The sequence below is a fragment of the Saimiri boliviensis genome, chromosome 12 (assembly GCF_048565385.1).
Source record: "Saimiri boliviensis isolate mSaiBol1 chromosome 12, mSaiBol1.pri, whole genome shotgun sequence".
Classification (NCBI taxonomy): domain Eukaryota; kingdom Metazoa; phylum Chordata; class Mammalia; order Primates; family Cebidae; genus Saimiri; species Saimiri boliviensis.
Genome location: NC_133460.1, coordinates 31,504,137 through 31,512,446, shown reverse-complemented (window position 1 = coordinate 31,512,446; position 8,310 = coordinate 31,504,137).

Below are 8,310 nucleotides of genomic sequence, written 5' to 3'. Positions count from 1 at the left end.
GTTGCTTGTTACTGCATCATAATCTTGTTTATGCGTTAGGGGAACAGTTTCCTGAGACATAGTTTACTGACCATGAATTTCCTCCAAACCCCAGAGAGCAGGCCTCTCAGGAGGAGGCTCAGTGTGGAATCTCCTTCCAAGGTAGACCCTGGTTCAAGTTCCAGCTATAAACCCTCACCACCTGTGAGACCTTTGGCAGTTCACATCCCCTCTCTGCGGCTCAGTCTGCTCAGTTGTAAAATGGGTTAAATCCCGAAAGATCAAAATCTCTCACATCTAAAATCTCAAAAATTACAATCCCCCAAAATTTAAATCCATCATGTTGAAATCCTGAGAGATGAATTCTGGGGAAGGGGTGAGTGTGTTTTCAGTTGTACCCCAGATAGTTGCATCATGTTACTTGAATTATGACAGGTGAACAATTACCTTGTCATTTATTTATAAATTAAGCATGGGTTAAGGAGATAGAGAAGGATGCCTTGTTGACAACCGATGGGCTTGGGGACTTAATTTTAGGTGTTAATCAGGCAAGGTGGCTCACGCCTGAAATCCTGAAATCCCAGAACTTTGGGAAGCCAAGGCAGGCAGATCACTTGAGTCCAAAAGTTCAAGACCAGCCTGGCCAACATGGTGAAACTCTGTCTCTACAAAAATTAGCTTGGTGTGGTGGTGCGTGCCTGCAGTCCCAGCCACTCCAGAGGCTGAGGCAGGAGGATCGCTTGAGCATGGGTGGTTGAGGCTGCCGTGGGGTGTGTTCCTGGCACGGCATTCCAGCCTGGGTAACAAAGCGAGACCCTGTCCAAAAAAAACCCCCCAAAATTGTAGGTGTCATGTTGACTGAATGAAGGAACACGTGGGAACCTGGTAAAAGATGATTTTCGGTGTGTCTGGGAGGGTGTTTCCCGAGGAGATGACTGTGTGAGTTTGAGTGGACTAGAGAGGGAAGATCTGCCCTTGAGCTGGGCACCATCCATCAGCCAGGGACCCAGACAGAACAAATCCAGAAGGCAGACCAGTCTTCCTAGAGCTAGGGCAGATGTTTCCTCTGCTGCCTTGGATATCAGAAACTCAACTCCACAAAAGTGCATTATCACAATGTTAACTTTGTTTTTTGAGAAGGAGTCTCACTCTCACCCAGGCTGGAGTACAGTGGCATGATGTTGACTCACTGCAACCTCCCCCTCCCGGGCTCAAGCAATTCACCTGCTTCAGCCTCCCGAGTAGCTGGGACAGGTGCCTGCCACCATGCCCAGCTAATTTTTGTATATTTAGTAGAGATGGGGTTTCTCTACGTTGATCAGGCTGGTCTCAAACTACTGAACTTAAGTGATCTACCTGCCTCGGCCTCCCACAGTGCTGGGATTACAAGAATGAGTCGCCACACCCAGCCTCACAACGTTCACTTTGTATGTAAGCGTTGTATGTGTACGTAAAAAACATTGAAACTTCCTCAATAAATGAACAGATGTCCTTTTTATACATCCGCATTTGTGAAAGACATTTCTCTAGATCTTGGCTACTTGGGTGACCCATTGAGGTTTTTGTTTGTTTTGACACAGGGTCTCACTGTCACTCAGGGTGGAGTGCAGTGCTATTAACATGGCTCACTGCAGCCTCAACCTCCTGGGCTCTAGTGATCCTCCTGCCTAAGATTCTGAAGTAGCTGAGACTACAGGTGTAAAAAAAATTTTAAACATTTTCTGTGGCTCACACCTGTAATCCCAGCACTTTAGGAGACTGAGTTGGGCAGAGCACGTGAAATCAGAAGTTCAAGACCAGCCTGGTGAACATGGTGAAACCCTGTCTCCACTAAAAATCTAAAATTAGCTGGGCATGGTGGTGGGCACCTGTAATCTCAGCTACTCGGGAGGCTGAGGCAGAATTGCTTGAACCCAGGAGACAGAGGTTACAGCAAGCCGACATGGTGTCACTGCACTCCAGCCTGGGCAACAGAGTGAGACTCCATATCAAAAAAAAAAAAAGGCTGGACGTGATGGCCTGCCCCTGTGATCCCAGTTACTTGGGAGGCTGAGGCAGGAGAGTTGCTTGAACCCAGGAGGTGGAGGTTGCAGTGAGCCGAGGTCACACCGTTGCACTCCAGCCTGGGTGACAGAGCAAGACTCTGTCATAGAAGAAAAAAATACACATATGCGCCTAGATAGAGCAACAACAGACAACAAAACCCCCAAAATCGTGAGAACAACGGTTTCCAAGACATTTCCTCATTAATTAATTAATAAATCATTTTCTTGAGACCAAGTTTTCCTCTTGTTTCCCAGACCAGAGTGCCGTGGTGCAATCTCGGCTCACCGCAACCTCCGCCTTCTGGGTTCAAGCAATTCTCTTGCTCCGCCTCCTGAATAGCTGGGATTAGCGGTGCACACCACCACGCCAGACTAATTTCGGTATTTTTAGTAGAGACAGGGATTCTCCATGTTGGCCAGGCTGTTCTCCAACTCCTGACCTCAGGTGATCTGCCCACCTTGGCCTCCCAAAGTGCTGAAATTACAGGTGTGAGCCACACGCCTGGCTGCAGCATGCACCTTCTTAAGGACAGTTCGTTTCTGGATTCTTCCTAAGCTTCTGATTTCTAATCCTTCCTAACTCAGCTCACTGCCCCCCAGCCCCTGCCCTCCATTCTGCCTGACTTTCTCCTTTCCTGATTCCCACCTTTTCCCACAATCAGTCCTGGCCTCAGATTCCCGCCCTTCAGGTTCCAGTGTTCCTTGGGTCCTCCCTCTCCCCTGGTCTTCTCTGATTGGGGTCGGGGTGTGAGCTGGAATTAAAGCCAGGCTTTATTGGAGTCCTGGGGCTGGATTCTGCATTGTGCTCCGCTGTGTCACTGCACCTTCTCGTTCACGCCCTTTCTGCCGCTTCATCCTCTTCATGCTCTAACCCCGGTAGCGGATGCTGACCTCGCCGGTGAAGCGCGCTCCTTCCCCGCTGCTGCTTCTCCAGCTCCATCTCTCCATCTTCGGCTCCTGGCCTTTCCTGGCCCAGGGCCAGAGCTCTGAGCTCTTACACTTTTCTAGGATGCCATCCTGCTCCTCCTCATTACCCAGTGGCAGTGGGCATGGTCTTGTCCTCTGCGGGCCTGGGCCGCCCGGGTCAGTGTGGTGGGGTTGACAGCACAGTTCCCACCCCAGTATGGTGCCGGCAGGTGCAGCTCTGTAGGCTAGTGTGGGCACCGCCTGGAGGTTGGTGCGGCGCCCCCTAGAGGCTGGTGTGGGTGGCGCCTGGAGGTTGGTGTGGCGCCCCCTAAAGGCCGGTGTGGGCACCGCCTGGAGATTGGTATGGCGCCCCCTAGAGGCTGGTGTGGGCACCCCCTGGAGGTTGGTGCGGCGCTTGTTGGTGCCCAGCGCCCTGCTCGGGGCTTCCTGTCTGCGTCGCTCCTGCCCCCTCCCGGGGCGGCAGGGCGGGGTTCCGCTCTTCTCGCGAGGCGCCTTTGCTCCTCCGGAAGTTAGCGGTGCAGCCGCCGAGGCCTCTGCTGCCCAGGTCGCCGCATTCCCCGCGGGGGTCAGCCGGGCTCTGGCCTCAGGTCGCCCACCCAGCTCTGGCTGCCGCCGCCACCTCTCCCTTCCCGCGGCGGGAGGAGGCGATGGAGCGACCTCCAGGCACCGGGCTGCTTCTGCTCCCCCGGCAGCCGGCGGGGCTGAGGACAAAGACGCCAGGAAGCAGAACATCCCCGCCCGCAGGAGGGTCGCCCCGGGGCTGCGCCCCCTGGTTCCTGCCCGCGCGCGGCTGCCGCGACCCTCCCGGCCGTGTTGCTCCCCGGAAAGCTCTAAGGCTCTCGGGCCTGCAGGGAGGGACACTTTCTTCCTCACTGTGAGTCTGCAAACTCGGGGCGAGGCATTTTCTGCATATTGGTAAACGGGATGCTTCAGTCAAACGTTGATGATAGAACCCCTCTTTCTTTTTTTTCTTTTTTTTTTTTTTTTTAAGACGGAGTTTCGCTCTTGTTACCCAGGCTGGAGTGCAATGGCACGATCTCGGCTCACCGCAACCTCCGCCTCCTGGGTTCAGGCAATTCTCCTGCCTCAGCCTCCTGAGTAGCTGGGATTACAGGCACGCGCCACCACACCCAGCTAATTTTTTGTATTTTTTTAGTAGAGACCGGGTTTCACCATGTTGACCAGGATGGTCTCGATCTCTTGACCTAGTGATCCACCCGCCTCGGCCTCCCAAAGTGCTGGGATTACAGGCTTGAGCCACCGCGCCCAGCAGAACCCCTCTTTCTGATTATCGCCTGCTGATAGTGAGAACATATGAACAGAAAATAAGAATATTTATGAATAGGTTCCAAACTTTGGAGGAATCAAGTAGGGAGGAAAAACAAGCGCTTCCAGCCACCTCTGTTCACAAAAGTGTGCTTTCCAAATCGGTGTAAATTATAGATAACTTATGAAAAAACGCTTCTTAAATCTAGAAAACAAAACAAGTAAAGGGCGGGTGCGGTGGCTCAGGCCTGTGACCCCAGCACTATGGGAGTCCCAGGCGTGGCGAGGGAGGGTTGGGTGGGGAGGGGCGGTGGGGATCACCTGAAATCAGGAGCTTGCAACCAGCCTGGCCAACAAGGCGAAACCCCATCTTTACTACAAATACAAAAATGAGCTGGGCGTGGTGGCAAGTGCCTGCAGTCCCAGCTACTTGGAAGGCTGAGGCAGGAGAATCACTTTAACTCAGGAGGTGGAGGTTGCAGTGAGCCGAGATCGCCACTGCACTCCAGCCTGGGCGACGGAGTGAGACTCCCATCTCAAAAACACACAAAAAGTTATGAATCAACAATGTTTTAACTACAAGTTATAGTTATAAAGACATTATCTTAATTTTATGGCTTTTTTGTTTTGCTTCATGTTGCTTAGCAGTTTTTTGAACACTTAAGTTTCCTTATTAGAGTTCTAGAAATTGTTTTGTAGTTTGTTGATTTTTTTTTAAATATTTATTTATTTATTTATTTTTGAGATGGAGTTTCGCTCTTGTTACCCAGGCTGGAGTGCAATGGCGCGATCTCGGCTCACCACAACCTCTGCCTCCTGGGTTCAGGCAATTCTCCTGCCTCAGCCTCCTGAGTAGCTGGGATTACAGGCACGCGCCACCATGCCCAGCTAGTTTTTTGTATTTTTAGTAGAGACGGGGTTTCACCATGTTGACCAGGATGGTCTCGATCTCTTGACCTCGTGATCCACCTGCCTCGGCCTTCCAAAGTGCTGGGATTACAAGCTTGAGCCACCACGCCTGGCTATTTTTATTTTTGAGATAGTGTCTCACTTTGTAACCTAGGCTGGAGTGCAGTGGGACAATTTTGGCTCAGTGCAACCTCTGGCTCCCAGGTTCAAGCAATTGTCATGCCTTGGCCTTTCTAGTAGCTTGGATTACAGACATGCACCACCATCTCTGGCTAAATCTTGTATTTTTAGTAGAGACGGGGTTTCACTGTGTCAGCCAGGCTTGTCTCAAACTCCTGATCACAAGTGATCTGCCCCCCTTGGCCTCCCAAAGTGCTGGGATTGCAGGTGTGAGCCACTGGCCTTTGATTTTTTAAAAATTTATTTTTAATGTATTGAGGGGGTGTACATGTGAGTTTCTGACATGCCTATATCGAATAGTTGTGAAGCCTGGGTAATTCATTGTTGTGAGTTATCAGAAACCTGTGTTCAAGAGGACTTGGTAGAGTTTTTTCCATGAAAAGCAAATTTTGGGGCCAGGTACAGTGGCTCACGGCTGTAATCCCAGCACTTTGGGAGGCTGAGGTGGGCGGTGGATCACGAGGTTAGGAGTTGGAGACCAGCTTGGCCAACATGGTGAAACCATGTCTCGACTGCCACCAATTAGTTGGGCATGGTGGTAAGTATCTGTAGTCCCAGCTACTTGGGAGGCTGGGATTACAGGGATGCCCCACCACCCCAGCCAATTTTGTATTTTTAGGAGAGATGGGGTTTCTCCTTGTTGGTCAGGCTGGTCTCTAACTCCTGACCTTAGGTGATCCGCCCACTCAGCCTCCCAAAGTGCTGAGATTACAGGCATGAGCCACCATGCCCGGCCTTAATAACATGTTTTTTTTTTTTTTTTTTTTTTTTTTTTCACATTGTCCTACAATATCCATTTCTCTTGCATATTTAGGAAAATGAGGATTTTCTCCCTAAAACATGTTAACATATGGGAAATAGGATGCAAAATATGCACGAATGTTTTAGACACAATTTGAGGTTTCCCAGAGATTTTGTGCTGGGAGGCTGCTTGCTACAAGCTCCCAAAGCTCTGGGAGGACATAGTATTCATCTTCCCCCAGCAGAGGCTGTGAGGCGAGAAGCCTTAGGAAGCACCTGAGTCTTGGGCTTTTAGCATAGAATGTTCAGGTCTTTATAGTTTGGGCCCACGGCACAGAGAGGTCACAGGTCTCTGGCTTGCTGTGACCTTTGCCTTCCTTGCCAACAGAAAATGTGAGCCTCCAAAGCAAGAAACTTCAGGACATGGGTCACCCCAGCCCTGGCATCTGCCCAGAGCATGGGAAGGAAAGCACAGTGGTCCTCCAGCTACCTCACAGGGCTGGCACAGGTGGTCACTGCCCTGTGTGGATCGCCCTCTGTGTTGGGCAACCTGAACCCCATCTGCAGGGATGTGAGGAGGAAAATACAAAAGTCTTTATGTGAGCCCTGAGAAGGCAGATGCAGCAGAAACCTTCAGGCAGTAACTACCCAGTCCGGGACCTGTGGTCCAGAGAGAGCATATTGGCGCTCATGTGTACTTACACTCTACGGCCACCAGGCGGCACTATGGCCTCATCTGTGGCTCTGAAAAGGAAGCTTTGGAAGAAATTCATCACAGCTGATGTTTAACAAGCTCCTACTATTTCCCAAATCATTCAGCCCTGGCAACAACCTAAGGAGCTAGGGATTCTTATTATATATCTTTTATATAGAAGGACACGGAGACATAAAGACATGAATTATCATGCCCAGATTACTCAGTAAGTGGTGGAGACCGAATAGGACCTAACAGTATGGCTACGGAGACCACATGCATTGATTCCACAAGTGTCTACTGAGCACCTGCCATGTACAAGGCCGTGTGTGATTAAACACGGTTATGATTAATAATATAACAATGACAAGTCGCTGACACTTTTTTGACATAAGTTTTTTTATGTTTCAGGCACAGAACTGTACATCCAATAATAGTGAAATTGATCCCACTAGTTATGACAGGAATGGTGATACATTTAAATGAGTTTGATGTTTTAGAGAGATTATCTCATGAATCCTTGACAGAAACTGAATGAGGAATGAAATTTCTTGTTCCCATTTCACACAGAAGGAAACTGAGGTGAAGAGGGGTAAAGTAATTTTGCATGGCATGAAGTAGAAATCCAAAGGGCAGGAATTTGAACTTGGTTCTGACTTTTCTGCGGCCCCCATGCTCTTGACCACTATAGACTCAAGCATCACCTTGTTTTTCCACTCATTCAACAAACATTTTAAAAATTTAATTATCAGCCGGGCGCGGTGGCTCAAGCCTGTAATCCCAGCACTTTGGGAGGCTGAGGCGGGTGGATCACGAGGTCAAGAGATCGAGACCATCCCGGTCAACATAGTGAAACCCCGTCTCAACTAAAAATACAAAAAATTAGCTGGGCATGGTGGCACGTGCCTGTAATCCCAGCCACTCAGGAGGCTGAGGCAGGAGAATTGCCTGAACCCAGGAGGCGGAGGTTGCGGTGAGCCGAGATCGAGCCATTGCACTCCAGCCTGGGTAACAAGAGCAAAACTCCGTCTCAAAAAAAAAAAAAAAAAAAAAAAATTAATTATCTAAGGTCCGGGCACGGTGGCTGAAGCCTGTAATCCCAGCACTTTGGGAGGCCGAGGCGGGTGGATCACGAGGTCAAGAGATCGAGACCATCCTGGTCAACATGGTGAAACCCCGTCTCTACTAAAAATACAAAAAATTAGCTGGGCATGGTGGCGCGTGCCTGTAATTTCAGCTACTCAGGAGGCTAAGGCAGGAGAATTGCCTGAACCCAGGAGGCAGAAGTTGTGGTGAGCCGAGATCGCGCCATTGCACTTCAGCCTGGGTAGCAAGAGCAAAACTCCGTCTCACAAAAAAAAAAAATTAATTATCTAATAGATTGGCACTCATCATGAGCTTCTGTTCCCATTTTGCAGGTGGCAAAGCCCTCTACTGTCGTGACCCCACAGTTCCTGTCCCATGGCCAGGGCCAGCTCACCAAGGAGCAGCTGCAGCAGCACGTAAAGTCAGTGCCGCCCCCCATGCGAGTACCTGAGGAAGGTGCGTGAGCGCAGACAGACGGGGCCT